The sequence below is a fragment of the Mastigoproctus giganteus genome, chromosome 7 (assembly GCF_048544385.1).
Source record: "Mastigoproctus giganteus isolate SK-2022 chromosome 7, ASM4854438v1, whole genome shotgun sequence".
NCBI lineage: Eukaryota > Metazoa > Arthropoda > Arachnida > Uropygi > Thelyphonidae > Mastigoproctus > Mastigoproctus giganteus.
In genome coordinates, this window is record NC_143581.1 from 92120575 (window position 1) to 92136512 (window position 15938).

The 15938-nt window shown below is 40.8% G+C and overlaps 1 protein-coding gene across 1 annotated transcript in view; it reads left to right on the top strand.

Moving 5' to 3' along the window:
* The window catches only part of LOC150083074 (uncharacterized), a 190509-nt gene that overhangs the window by 23404 nt on the left and 151167 nt on the right, over window positions 1-15938 (top strand). The window lies entirely within an intron of this gene.

Consider the following 15938-nt stretch of genomic DNA (forward strand, 5'->3'; position numbering starts at 1 on the left):
TGCCTCCAGTATGATCTCTCAAAGAAGCGACAGAGTCAAGACTGGAGAGGAACCCTATCGCCTCTTTCAATAAAAGTTCATGTTCAGAAATCGAACCACTGTTTTCGATGTAAAAGGGGTTGTGCAAAGGGATTTTGTTCCTGCAGTTGCGACTGCTAATCAAAGCTTTTACAAGAATAAAACGGACCTTAGATGTGGGAACCAGAAATTGCTTCCTCTTACATGGTAACATGCACTCACATACAGTACTCCCTATCGAACAGATTTTGGTCAAAAGACTAATCACTGCCTCGGTTCATCCATTGTAACCACAGGACTCCTTGTTGTTCCCACAGCTCAAAAGAACCACGAAGAGCCATCGACATAGTACATTCCACACATTCAAGCAGCTGTATTCTCGAAAATGATTTCCAAAGATGATTCATCAACCGCCAGCGATATAAAGAACGTAACCTTGATGTAGAAGAAGACTATTTCGAAAGAGAAAAGCAGTACAAGTACCTTCCATGGTTTTTATAGGATCACTTCTGGAAATATCAGCACAATGTTTCCAGTATTTCTCCTGATGGGTATATGCATTAAATGTAAAATCTTTCCAAGGTAGCTTCGCATTTAAGCAATCTCAAATCTCTCTCTTGGATAAATAAACAACACGAGAACAGAGTATTTGAATTGTAATGCATTTCCGATTAACTACAATTAAAATTGTCTTTAAGAATTGCTGGGATTTGCGCATGAGCCGTTTGTAACAAACTTCACCGTTTTCAAATTTCTATTTGATGGATTTAAAAGTCATGTTTGGTTAAACTTTAAGGCAAAGTTAAAAGCGTTAATTAATAAAATTAATAATTACCTAAAGGAAGAAAACATTAACGCGTATTTAGAGTTATCTCAGAAAGATTATTAATATCTTTCGATTTTTTCCAAGAATGGAGTATACGAATTCACGATTCACTTTGGCAGCGCGTGATTTTTCTTTCTTTATTTTTGGAAGGCAATTCATTGGGGTAACATCTCGGAAAACAGATAACAGAAAACTCCTTTCCATTGATATTAATTTTTAAATAAATCGGTTGTCGCTCGCCTGGGATACAAATGAACTATTAATAGCGGGAGCGCATTAAACAGAAGTTGAGAGCGTCCCTGTACAAGACAGATTTTGGATTAAATTAATTTTTTGCTTCTTCTTCGAAATTATGTCGATATATTGCTGTCACCGCAAAATAGAATTTGGCAGAAGTAATCGATAAAAATGATCGATGGAAATGATTGATGCGTTCATCTGGAAGCTCGTTTTTCATTAAAAACGTAACCAGCTGCTTCGTTATCCGTTTACATTTTCTTTGTATTTTATTGAAAAATGTTGCGCACGCGTGAATTGCTTTCGATAAATAACTGGACATCGTAAACGGTACAAGGACAGTCCAGACGAGTTGATTGTGTCCAATTAGAAACGAAATGAAGGTCGCAAAGAAAGTCAAATAGAAAAAGATTTCTGTTTGGAAACTTGGTGCGCTTTACTCCAACCACTTGCAGATTGGGTTAAAAAAAAGCGCTATATTAGGATTACCCAAGGACCAACTCATCTACCCTTGTGTAATTTGTCCCAAAATTGTTTGTATTGTCTGGTCCATTTGAATGTTTTGCTGTCCAAAAACAAAAAGTATTGCTTTTGATAAATAACTGGACATTGTCAATTTGGTAATTGTACAAGGACAGTCCCGAATTGATTCTGTCGAATTCGAAACGAAATGAAGGTCACAAAGAGTCAGATGATGTTTTACAACTACAATGATTTCAAAAAGCGCTTTATTAGGACCACCCGAGGACCAAGTCGTCTACCTTTGTGCAATATGTCAAAAAATTGTGTTGGTTGGGCAATTTGCCGGTTTTGCTGGACAAAAATTGGAGTTACAGGGGGTGAAAGCTTTGCTGTCCAAAAACATCAATTTCAGAGAAGTTAAACGGGGAATTACGGTTACCTATTCGTGTCGCATTATTAAACCAGTGCCAAGGCCTAAATGTGCGTGCGTGCGCGAGATTCGCCCGCAATAAATATCACTTTGCACTCAGTCTGATCAATCATTTTTCGGCGCAACTGAAGAACCCGCACCTCTGGGACAGTTGGTGCCACCTGTTGTTGTGGCTTTGTTAACTAGGGCCGGGCAGGTTCAACAAAGCGTGAAGGATGGTGGTTCGATAGACGGGGCCGCCTTTCATTTAGTGTCGGAACAACACGAACACCTGCTACCCGACTATGTTCCGTTGCAACCAGCTGTGTCTCTCGCAGTCAATCTCCTGCTGCCGCAAATATTAAATACGCCACTGTCCCGTCAACATCCCCTCAGTTGCATCGCCTCCGAAGGAAGGTAACTCGCGCACGGGCTAGGCCGGTAATGTTTTGCAGTGAATGTACAAGCGATAGAACACGTCAGAAGGTTAAATTAATAAAGCGCGAATAGAAATGCCCATTTCTGAAGGGAGGACTCTTCGTGATCTTCCTCCCATCTTCTCCTCTTGTCGTTTCTGCATACACTTCCAGAGTGAGACAGGGAAGGAATTTTATCCAAATACCGGGGCGAAGGTTGCATAAAAATGAGCGCCAGAATTCGTTTATTAAAAGCGAATGAGTGGAGTTTGTTCTTGAACAAGCTTTTCATCCAGAAAACTGACACCTTAGCATCTTCTGCGCCTAATGTAAGTAAAAACAAGGAAAGTGTGCGGTTATGTAAGTGCATATTCAGAAATGAGAAATATTTAATACGTATTTGCCAATATTGTTGATGGAAGGGATTCCGAGTGAGAATGATGTCTGATAAAACCCAGATAAGCGAGGAAAACCATCGATTTAGTGGAAATTGTCAAAAGAACGAGCGGCCATTTCGGTGTTTTGACATATTGGTTCAAGAACATCGCGAAATATTCGTAGTCGGAGGGATAAGAGACAAGAAGCGTTTCGGGAATAGTCACGTGCGTCGGTTATGTATCCATTTTCACAGCGGATATGATTTCCATCCGTGATGTGTATTGAGAGAGAATTTACACTCGAGGCACGTCTCCAATTGAGGTAGATGGCGGTAGTAAGTAGCGCTAAAATTGCGCATTTGCCATCGAATAGCGTTTAAATTTTCCATGAAGTGGTGGATGTGAAAAGAGAGGCATCTATATAGAAATAGCTCATTTTGAAACTATTCTCAGGTTCTGATTCAGAAAAAATGCAATATCTACATTCCTGATATGAAATGCAACGGTTAATTGCTCGCTTTGAATTATAACAATGCGATTGATTGAAAATGTGCAAGATCGATGGTCCAAGATCAGGGACAATTTGTAAATCATTCCGAATCGAATTAAAATAGCTAAAAGTTGAATTTTGAGTCCACGAGTACTGTAGTACAGATCACGTGGTGCAACCAATAAGCTTTTAAAAATTTAACTCGATAATCTTCGTTTTCAATCAACGAAGGTCAAAATAAATCTCGACGACTCCATATTAATCAACTCCGACTACTGCGCGTGTATTCGGACATCCCTTGTTAGTCCTTTTAATTACTTCACTCGCGGTTATGCAAACGTCACTGGGGGAGCGCAGCATTTGTTTAAAATGTAAACATTACTTTTACGTAATTTAATTTTCCCGTTTCTTTTATCATCGAAGAAGCCGGGCAGGTGTAAATAAAAAGGAGACTCAGTTTGTCCGCTTATGCATGATAAGTTTATCGATCGTCTGAAAAAAAAAAAAGCGTTTGCAATATATTCTTTTCATTCAACATTCGGGTTTGCGTGACACCGCTTAGGCTCCGATTCTTTTCCAACAAATCTGTAATTATGTAAGAACAGCTTAGAGACTGACTTTTTAATAACGTGATTGCATTGTGTGGGTGTGTAGGAGCCAAGTAACTCTAAAGAAATTCCGGCAAAAAAGTGCAAACATTGGACGGGGGATTGAAGCCAGCCGAGCAACAACAATAATGCACGAGCCAGCAAGTTTGATATTGTTGTCGTCGCGAGGATGAATAAAATTCGAGCGCAATATTGTTGCTCGATGCGATGGTAATGGTGTAGTCTGCGTTGTGCGCGAGATCATTTGTGTACGCTGATTCACGCGGTTTTGCATAAAGAAGCCATTAGGAGGGCAACTTAGTGAGAGCGGGAAAGAAGACCATTTCATAAAACGAACAGAAGAGAAACGTATTTTGAATTGCTGGGATGGATGCTACATAAATGACTGCAAACTCGTTTTTCTTGTATTTTTAAAGCGAGTTTCTCTGAGCGAAGAGAAGAAATGACAAAGCCTTTTGAATTTTTTTAATTTCAGACATTGCACAACTCGTCCTCGGGGAGGGAGAACGCAGATCCCGATAACACTAATACCATTCCATTATTGCGCTCGCATCGGAATGAGGGAGATTAAGGAGGAGCAGAAACAGACGACATTAATCTTTATTCTCGCTATCGGAATTCCGCTCTTTCCGATTACTGAGGGTGATCAAAGCGCCCGTGACATTTGTCACAAGTTGGAGGAACGCTGAAACTCCTTAAGGATTAAGTAACTCGCGGTTGGACGATACCAAATGCCTCTTCGCGGGAATTAGGGCCTCGCTGGAGTGACAGGACTTCGTCGCGATCCCGTGTTGCGTACGCACCACTCGATACGGACAGTTCACGCAGCAGCGAGCCCACGATCGATCTGAAGGAGCGATTCTGGCTGCGGAAACTCGCCAAGGTGAACGCGGACGGAGCGTGAGATGTAGCTGGCACGTGCGAACACAAGAAGCTGAGTGGTGCGGCGTTGAAGGGACAGACACTGGATTCCCGATGCTCCGTACATTATTTGCTTTTCCCTCGGGCAGCAGTCCCTTTCCATCCCCCCGCCCTCCATCATCAACTGGCGCTGAGATGACGAATTACCGAGCAGGCGATTGCACAAAGCCCCGAATTATAGAAGTAATTAAAAGTGGTAGCGCGAAGGACCCAGTAGAAAATTGTAGCGGCTATTTTAAGGTCACGTGTTTGGAAGCCAGTGATGGGCTTAAGAAAATATCTGAACTTCTTCGAAGGCCAAGTATAGATTTATATTTAAAACTGTTGCCGGGAGATTTTTCTCCGAGTACTCCGGAAGAAGGTCCGCCATGTTTTGGTGGAAGAGATGGCAGAATCATTCGGAATATTAGCGGAACTTTGCGACTTTAAACAAACACTTTATAAAGAAACGATAAATAATCCAGTGGTCGCTGGATATCTCTGAAGTTAGCGCTTAAAAATAAATATTTATGGGGATAGGACCCATCACATTACACGCTTGTTATTATGTCATAATGGACGTGTGTAGGGCGGTACCTAGAACGTCTGTTCAACTCCACCTCGTGTCTCTGTGCAGAGCACAATAAACTGTAAATGGGCCAGAAATGTGTCGGTGTAGGTTTGTGTGCATTCTGTGTGTGTTCTCTTGTTATTTTCCGGCCTCTTGGCTACCCTGAAGCATCAGTAACCTGGACAGATGATTCTGGGTACTCGTCCACACCACGGGAAGGTGGGCCAGTTCCAGTAGAGCACGTAATGTCTCAAGAGAGATTCTGACCCACCTAATGATGCCTAAAGGTGGGCCAGGATCCTCTGGGGGCCCATTCCAGAGGAAAAGAAAGGAGCGAGAGAGAAGAATCCACCAAATACATCTGTGTATTTGGTGGATTGTTTTGGTACGATTCTCCATCGTTGATTTTCTTTGTGCGAGAAAACACCTCGGGAGCAGAGAGATGGTTATTATTCTGCAGAACCATTTCCTCTCGCCCTGGAGAGAAATCTGGAACGCCAGTTCGGAGTTTCACCCTAAGATCGTCATGGATTGCACAGTTAAAAGCAGGTGACTCCAATCTTCGGTATTCCCGCAGCTGCAGAGATCGATGTGATGCAAGGGAAGCTGATAGAGTTTTTGATTGAGAGAGCCATGTCCAGTTACCATGGCTCTCTCAATAAAGGACGTTTCCATAGTTAAGAAGCACCAGATTTTAACCGATTTAGAGAGTAAGAAGGTCACATCGGGCAGGAATTTTCTTGTAGCAGCTCCAAGTGGGGTGATGTCCCATCTGGTCTGCCAGATACTAATTAGCTCGTTAAAGCATCTGGATTTCTCTTTTTTAGGGTCTTCATTTAAATTTAGCTGGATGCCAAGTAATTCTGAAGGTATTTGTTTTTTATGTCGAAAGCAGAGGCCACGATAGATGGCAAATAGATCCAACGGGACGGACCCTGCAATGACTTGCACTGCAGCTGTCGAAACTGTTCTACAGACTCTGAGAATAGAGAGGAGCAATGTCCGCTGGATGCAATTCAGTTTTAACCTCATTTTGGAATTGGTGACTCGATGAAACCAAACTCCTGCTACGTAGGTGACTATGGGCAGGAAAACAGCATTATAGTAGAAAAAGAGCGACTTCCTAGAGAGACTCCACTCCCCTGTTCAAATTCTAATAATTGACCCTGTGAATTGTTTGATTTTAGTACTTATGTGAATCAGATGAGGATAGAAGGAAAGCTTATGGTCAATAATGACCCCAAGAAGTTTTCCCTCAGTGACTATAGGTAGCAGCTTGCCAAAAGTTTTGACTTGGGGAGGCCGCCTGAGATCCAACTTGGATTTAAAAAGCATCATTTTTGTTTTCACTCGGTTAATTTTAATTTCATTAGCCAATGACCAGATGGAAAGGTCAGTTAAAATCCGCTTGCATTCACCTCCAACACTGCACGAGAACTGCCTGAGACCACAATTGTCAGGTCATTGCAATTCTGGAGAGAGCGGCCCAGCCAATCTTGAAGCACAATGTTCCAGATAAGGGGCCCCAGGATCTTGGGGGCACCCTCGAAAGACCTTCCTAGAAACTTGGAGAAATTTCTGGAGCATCTGGCAGACCGGAGACATTCAAGGCGTTGCCTCACCAGACAGTGTCGAAGGCTCCCTCGAAGTCGACCTTAATAGCTAGTTCAAATTTGGATTTAGATTTACAATGCTAGACAAAGTCAGACAAGGCCTCCTCACAAGAATGACCTGGGGTGAAGCCATTTTGACAGGCAGAAAAGAGATTTTGTTGTTGAAATAGAGCTGTTAGTCGAGGAGCCATAATCCGCTCCAAGATCTTCTCAAGATTAGCAAGCAGCGCAATTGGTCTGTAGGCACGTGGATTTGAGGCAGTTATCTAGCTTTTTGATAAGGGAAAAACCTTCCAAACAGAGGGAAAGATGCCTTCCATGTTGCATTTATATCGTAATGGTTAATTGGCAGATGACAGAAATTTATGCTTCTGAGAAAAATTACTGAGTTCTTGCAAGCGTTGTGAAGTTTACATTTTACTTCGCCATTTTGTTTTCATCACTTTTGATGTCGTATATTTTTAATATATGAACGCTGCTTATGACTAATGGTATATTTTTGTTTCTAATACGCATCGTAGCACACTTACTGCACATAAAAGGAGAGAGGACAATTGTACAGCAGCAGTTCCGCAAAGATACAGGATTGGGAAACTTGCTTCTCTGGACGGAGAAGTATAGGTGCGTGCTGAAGGTGTCCTCAGTTATCTTTACGAAGGTGTTGTTGCACAAAGAACGTTATACTGGTTGAGTGCGACCACGATGCAGACTGGTTGCATTCCAGCAACAGCATCGATAACCATTAAAGAAAAGACTTCATAAGGCGTCATTTGGCTAGTATTTGTCAAAGTCTTTTGTGACATCAGAGATGAAAAAGAAAAATTCTTGAGCACTCACCTTCCTCATTTCACCGGACAAGAGTCCGTGAGATGGATTTTTTTCATAAGATGGAGCCATTCAGAACACTAACATATGACAACACAAGGAACACTGCCAGCTGTGTATCCTCCCTCGATAGTTTTCAATAATTGGTGATAAATGACATCAGAAGAGAAGATGTCATCGTAATTTTGTGTGTAAAACACTACTTTTCCTTTTGTGATTATGTTGGTATGACCCCCATTTTCATCCACTGAATTGAATGAATAAAATGAATTCTGTTGTGCTCAAAAGGATTTCAACTGACGCTTCTGATTTATTGAATCATATTCGTACATCGTGTAATCTGGACTTCCTTCTTTGGGATTTTCTATTTTAGCGTACAAGTCCTGACCATTGATTTCCATTAAATCCTCGACGCTAAGTAACCATTTAAGCAAATTCTGCTCTGAAAGCAAGAAGCGCCATTGTTCTTCTTCTATCTCAGAACGCCTCTGTCCTCGCAAATTGGTTTAAAGAAACAATGCCGTTTATTTAGGAGGGAGAAAAATAGCCCAAATGCTGGCGGTACTTAGAAGGCAGATTAGCGAAGGCGCAAATCTAATTTGTCTCGTCGAAAACAAAAGGCCCCGCGATGATGTCGAGGCTGGAGAAAAATAAATGGAGAACATCTGTCAAGCGCAGCATCTCAGTGCAAATTTGGCCACGCAACAAACAAACTTACCTCGATATTAAGTGGCTGCAGAGAGCATGCTCCGTTTGAAATATTGCCACTTCCTCGATCTGTCTTTCCCGATATTGTGGTGCGCTGTCTTTGGATCGATGGGGCGATGCACAATTGCAAATCTGAAGTCTCGCAATAAAAGAGGCACCACCGGGGTGGTAAGAGAGTTGAACTTTTCCTATATCTTGACCCAACAGACATTGTTCGCGAACAAAACCACATAATGTAATTAATTGCCATAGAAGTTTTGTAATGTTCACAATTATTGCGTGACTATTAATTCTTTTCTGCCATCTAGGGGGAAACGCAGACAAAAGGTTAAAAATACACGGCAACGTATCTTGAATAATTTAAATGCGTAAGTTTAATTAATTTTTGAAAAGTACAATGTTTTTCAAAGAAAATATAAAAGAGTATGGAATCAGATGGACCTGCTCTACCTATGCAGTAATTATAGCAGAAGGGTCAATACATTTCAATATCAGGCTTTGCCTCTTCTTTGCTCTTATACATATTGCATTATCAGCTGAATCTTATTGATGCTGGCGACCGGAATTGAGATGGATTCAGTCGTCACTGGAACTGAACTTGGTGGCACATAAAATATGACCACCCACCTAAATAACGTACTGGCCCTCATTGGAAACAGATATTGACTTTAATAAGCTATAATGTGAATGTCACGAGGTTACGAAACATTCGAATGTATGGCCAGCCTTCACGGATAGAACAATGGATATAATCATTGTCCTCCCACACTGGTGGAAAACGCTCGGCATCAAATCCTGTATTTGGTCTCAGGCAAGGGGTGCATGTTTTTTTTTTTTTTTCTCCAGGAAACTCAAGGCCAGCCATGCGATTTGCAGAGGGATCCATAATTCCGAAGCAGTGTCATTAAGAGGATAAATCGGCTGGAACCTGTGCTGTTACAACACAATCGATGGTCAGTTCTTGTCCCTCATCAGAAAGCAGGTGGTCTGATAATTTGATAATTTATTTATCCCTATTTTGTGTTACAATTGTTGGGAGATAACAGCAAGAAGGGAGGGAGAACACATAAGCCAGAGGCTTTTTAGGGGGTGTTCCCTTTGAAAAAGATAACAATAAAAACAGATACATCATGAATCGGACATGTTTCTACATTCCATTACCGAGACTACGTAAGCCAACCACACATGTCGCGTGGTTAACAACAGTACATACTTATAATTACATTGTGAGTACTTTTACAATAACAAGTATGAAAGAAAAATTATGAAATAATTGCATAGAATGTTACAATTTATGACAGCTATTCCTTCAACTTGTTTACACAATTTCCAAACTGGTATGCATTGTGGAAAGTTCAGGAGTTGAGTGGAAGGTGATTTAGATCAGACCTCTCTGGTGATGTGTTCAGTCAGGAGCTTCTTGAACTTGTTTAGTGAAATGGCATTTTTGATGTTTTCAGGAAGATTATTCCAGGTTTTTGCGCCTCTGTATTTTATATTTTTCTGGCCTATGGCTTTTCTGAAAAGCGGAACCTTCAGGTTCGCTTCATTTCTTAAATTATATCTTATTCCTTCTTCTTCTATTGTTATAAAAAAGGATCTGAAGAGAGGAGGAAAGTTTGGTGTTTTCAAAGCATTGTAGACAAAGACCGCCTCAGCTTTTTGTATCAGTTGGTAGATGCTTAAGAGTCTCGCTTCCTTATATCTCGAAGTCACCGATGCATTCCAGGGAAGGCCCAAAATTGAACGAACACATCGATTGACAATTGAATTGATTCTCTTAAGGTTATATTGACTGGTCGTACCCCATGAGATAATTCCATATGTGAAGTGAGGCTGTATTAAGGAAAGGAATACTAGTCTGAGAAGGGAAGGAGGTACCCAGGCAGAGGCTCGGGCGAGTATTCCTGCTAGTGACGAAGTTTTCTTTCGTAAGGTGATCATTTGTTTATCCCAACTCAGCTTGTCATCTAGCCAGATTCCTAGAAACTTGGTATCATTCACCCTTTCCAGTTGTTTTCCTTTGTATGTTATTTCGAAATCAATATTCAATGGTTTATTTTTCGTCCTAAACACCATATATTTGGATTTTTCTGGGTTTAGTATCAGCTGATTCTTTTTGAAGCCAACTGTGCATTTCAGAGAGCAGGGCAGAGATCTTGCATTGAAGTTGGTTAGGGTCTTTATCAGTGATTAGAATGGAAATGTCATCGGCATACGCTACTAGGTGGGAAGATGGAAGATGAGAGAGAAATTCATTAATGTAAAGAACAAATAGGATCGGTCCGAGAAGTGAGCCTTGAGGTACTCCCCTAGAGAAATAAGAAATGTCTGAAAAAGACTGGTTTGTTTTAACGACAAATGGCCTATCACTAAGGTAGTCTTCAAGGAGAAGGTTAATTTTTCCTCTCAAGCCAAGATTGTTGAGCTTGTTGAGTAGGATATTATGATTTATGCAGTCAAAAGCTTTTGATAGGTCTAGAAACAGTGCTATTGCATAGTGACCCTTTTCAAGACAGTCCGTGATCCTGGAGCAGAAGTCAACAATTGCCAGGTCAGTGGATCTTTTTGAACGATAAGCGTACTGTTGTTGATGGATAAGCTGATTGACTTCCAGGAAGCCCATGAGTCTGCCGTGAAGAATTTTTTCGAATAATTTTGCAAAAACTGAGAGTAGAGCTATTGGACGAAAATTGTTGATAGAGTTACAATTTTTCCCCTTAGGAACAGGAACAATGACTGCTTTTTTGAATTGAGACGGGAATTTACCAGATTGAACGGAAAGATTGTAAATATACTTCAGTGGTGTTAGAATTGAGTTAAGGACCTTTTTCAGCAGAGCAGGAGATATTTCATCAAAGCCAGGGGCTCCCTTTTCTTTTAATTGATGTCCTGCTTCTAAAATCTCTTGATCTGAGAGCGGAGCGAGGAAAAAAGAGCTCCTCATTGAGTGCTTGACAGATTCTTTCGTTGCATTATCTCTAGAGTCAACTTCGTCTTTAAAAAGGTTATTCACGCTTGAGATAAAGTGATTACGGAATGCTGCGGCTTTTTCCTGGTCATCCGAAATGAGTACCTCGTTCTCAACTACATCTCCAACGTAGCTCTGTGGTTTCGTTTTTCTTCCAGGTAGTAGCTTGTCCAAGACTGCCCACCTTTCCTTGCTTGTGATGACGCCTTTAAGTTGGGAACTATAATATTTCCTTTTCTCCGACCTAATACTGTCGGTGACTTTGTTTCTGTACGTTGTGTATTTGTTTTTATCCTCCTCCTTTCCTGTTTCTCTAGCAATTCTTGCAAGTTTGTCCCTTTTCTTTAGCATGTTACAAATTTTGTTTGACATAAATGGGCATAATTTCCATCTTGGCCTAGTGGTCTTTTTATTCCCTGGGATCCTGATGTATGACGCGCATTTTTCGTAACTATTTAGGATATGCTCAAAGAAGAAGTTCGTCGCAGTTTCAGGATCATCTGTAGCAGCCACTCCATCCCACGAAGACTGCTGGAGATCATAACAGAGCTGATTGAGAGAGCCTGGAGTCACAGATCTGTGAGTGTGCATGATCTCTTCCACAATTTCTTCATTTTCAATTACCATTAAGATGGGACGATGATCAGAAATGGTTGCATCCAGTACTGCATAGGTTAGTGAGCATTCCCCAATTGCGAAGTCAAGAAGGGAATTGTGGGACTCTCCCATTCTAGTCGGGATAATTCCGTCAGTCAGAAGAGAAAAACCATTGGAAGAAATGACATCTAGGAGGTCTTTGCACTTGAGAGGAAGAGCTTTGAAGTATGTTAATATTAAAGTCTCCCATCAGCAGAAGACTAAGGGATTTGCTTGTGAAGTGAGATAGAATATTGTCAAGAGTTACAAGGAAACTGTTGACTGAAGCTGAGGGAGGTCGGTATAGACACCCAATCACCAGAGAAGCAATGCGGATAAAAGTGATTTCACAAGCTTGATCAGGCAGATTTGTGATAGGAAAGGCAGAGCATCGCAGATGATTGTGAACGTAAATAGCAACTCCACCTCCTTTAGAATCACATCTGCAACTGTGAAAGAGAGCATAGTCTTGAAATCGGACTGAAACTTCAGGGGAGAACCAGGTCTCAGTAAAAACCATCAGGTCTGGATGGAGATTCCATGATGTCAGTTGCGCGAGGATTTCATCATTATGTTTTACAAGACTGCGTGCGTTCATATAGAATACAGTAATTGCATCTTTTGATGCTGTAGTAAGGCATAAGTTATTTGGTTTAATCGTTGGCAAGTGACATGGCAGAAAGGTATTTTCACAAGAGTTAGAGTCATTCAAATTCTGGTAGGATGAAGAGATAGATGAATCGTTTATAGAAGTTCTTCCCAGTTGAGATTCCAGAATATCTGAAAAATGCTCGATATGTCATATGTCATTCCCGTTGACTAGTTTCAATTGCTAAGTCACTGGCTGATGCCCCAGTACGAGGAAGAGGGGGCGTCCATAGAAAGGCCGAATAATGGCTCCCTCAGGCCAGCAGTGATCCTTTAGTAATAGATCAAAATCCGTTTGTTGACACTGAATATAGAAAGAGCTGTACGAATCGTGTTTGGAATTCATTTTTATTACGTTTACTTCTATCTGCAGTTGAGTTCTGATATGCTGCTCTACTTCTGTACCGCACAGTTGGGGTTCGAGTCGCGAGACGAAAATACTCTTGGTTGAACTTTTAGTTCTTGGGACTGCTCTGATTGAAGAGTTGGTAGCTGTTCCCACAACAGCAGGGGTGTGTCGATGTCTTCCTGCCTGATTATAGGCAGATTGATTCCGTTGTAATCTGATGTTATCTGCCTGCCTCCTGGAGAAAATGACATCTTCTAGGAGTGGATTGACAGATCTATTGCCATATTTACACGCTTTCTGAGATTGACTAGTAACTGGACCATATACTGGAGTATGTGGAGGTTCCTTTACAATAGATGCATATGTGGCTTCTGCTATAGGAGTCGGTTGAAATGTGGGATTTGCCATAGATTTCGCCAAGTTTCTTGTAGGACTGGAGTTTTGAATAAGTCTACTGGAGGTTTGGATAAGATTTGTTAAATCCAAAATTTTTTGTAGTAAGATATAATTTATTTCGCGAAGCTGGGCGTTTTCTGACCTGATTTTTTTAGTTTCGTCAAGAAGAGAAGCCATCATGGATTTTTGAGTGTCCAGGATTTGAAAAATCATTTTCGTGGTCATCTCATTTGGCTTTTCAACTTGTGAGACTTCGTGGTTAAGAAGGTGAGAGAAGGAGCAATTTGTCTGCTCTGATATCACGTCATGAGGTATGTCCTCGGATGGCCCACTCTGTTGAGTGCCATTTGACGATGAGGTGAAACACTGAGATTCGCCGTCGGAAAGACTTAAAAGATCCGTTGGGGTTGATCCTGAGTTATTTTCATTTTTCGTCTGTTTTTTCTTCGTCTGCCTGTAATTTATGCAACAGGGACCTTTCCACGAGTCGATAGCTGCCTGTGACATCTTTTTCCAGTTTACGGTTGACAAATCTATGCATTTTATACAGTACACAAGACCGCATTCCGCATTGCACTGGAGGACGTCTTTGCATTTCTTTTTACACATATGGCAAATAATTTGCACTTGCGGAGCCATTGTAATTAACAGTAAAAACAATAAATTTCTTTTTTATACTAAAAGGAAAATTAAATATGCAAGGTAAGATGAAACATTAAATGCAAAATATAAAATATGCAGTATTCGAAACAATATTATTGCTATTTGAACTAATTTTACAGTAAACTAATCAGAGAATTAGTTGAAATACTTTAGAATTCTTTAAAATACATTCAAAGATTTGAGTGCAATTTCTGAGATAAGCTTAGAACAGTCCTAATTTGAACTACACGTAGTACTTAAGGTCACACCACTGCAGATTAGTCAGTAGTCTTTTGAAAGGCACGGTCCTCTTTGTAGGAACAATGACAGGTGACCTTGCGGGCTATAATCAGACAAAAACAGTAAAGTGACTGACCTTGGTTAACCTGTGAGACAGTAATCCTTACGCTGAAAACTTCCCAGCTTCGTGACTGCCTATAGAAACTGTATGAAATACCTTGTTGAAGAGGAACATAAATTTCGTTTACTATCGCTTGAAAACTATCTTTCGAGTACTTCTTTCTTCAGAGTTGTGAAGAGCAACGCTCGCTGACCCGTAGTGTATCAAAATTTTGGAACAGATTCATCTTGAATCATCAATTCTAGCATACATTTGCAGGAGAACAAACACAACACCACAGTAACCATGGTCGCGTGTTGGTACTCAAACTAGAATAGTTGAGTTTTTCTTGCTTTCCATTAGGAAGGTTTTTTCTGCAGCACATCCATTGATATTCTGATATTTACTATGAATGTTTATTTTCATTTTTTTGCATTTAAATAAATGTCTAGAAGAAAAACAGCTGGTTGTCTTGTTTTCATTTTGCTAATCTGACTGTCCCATTCGCAGCAAATCTCTAGAAAACTGTGTTGGGTTTTGACCAAGACGAGGAAGACATTGTTTCCATAAATTGCTTCTATCTCTGGATGGTTTTGTGGATGAAAGACCAGAGTTTCCAGTCTAATTATAATTCCAGTGGTTCAATTTCTATCCTTTTACACGGCATGAAATGGCATCAATTAAAACACTGCACACGTTAGCAGACTGAAAGCGTCAAACGATTGGTCAGCTACTATTTCGTTATACTGACTGTGTAGTGTTCTGTGTTTGCGAGAAGAGGGGAGGGATCACATTCCAGTGGTCACTGATGAAATATGTATTTTCATTACATGAGTTTATATGATATTTAAGAGGGATGAACTCCCCTCCACAACTTATTTCCAATCACGGCCATTGCGCTCTACAAGCCGATAACCTTCCAACAACAAACTTGTCGATTGCAAAGATGTCGGCTCCAAGCGAGCGTGATTAATCACGTGCTTGTGAACAGCACCTCTCTCTCTTTCTCTCTCCAAGTCGTAGGCAGTAATTAAGTTTGTCTTCTGTTGCAACCAATCGAATAATTAATATTCAGCGGCTGCCAGCCGCACCATCATTAATTGGTTTTGGGTATTAAGGGAGTTTTCGCAGTATTTGAGGGGTAATTATGGAAACGTCACTCTCGGAATATTCGGATATTTATCGCCGTTGCGGAGTGTGGAAATTTGGTAGAAAGTCCCGAAGTGAGAATGGAAACTTTGGAGAAGATGAAGTGTTGTGCGGTTGATCTTTATGACCGCAAAGAAGAAGGGCAGAAGCCCCGTAATTACGGCAATATTACTCGAAGACTTAACTCAACGCGATAAGGAACCTTGCCTTGTTCTTGTTAAATGGAATTTTAACTCCTAAAGCAAAATTTGACTGAGTACCCATTCTTTAAATGTTCTTGTCGCAAAATATGGTTGTTGATATTTCATAATACAGGGTGCAGGGGCTGTATATTGTGTGGTGGCGCT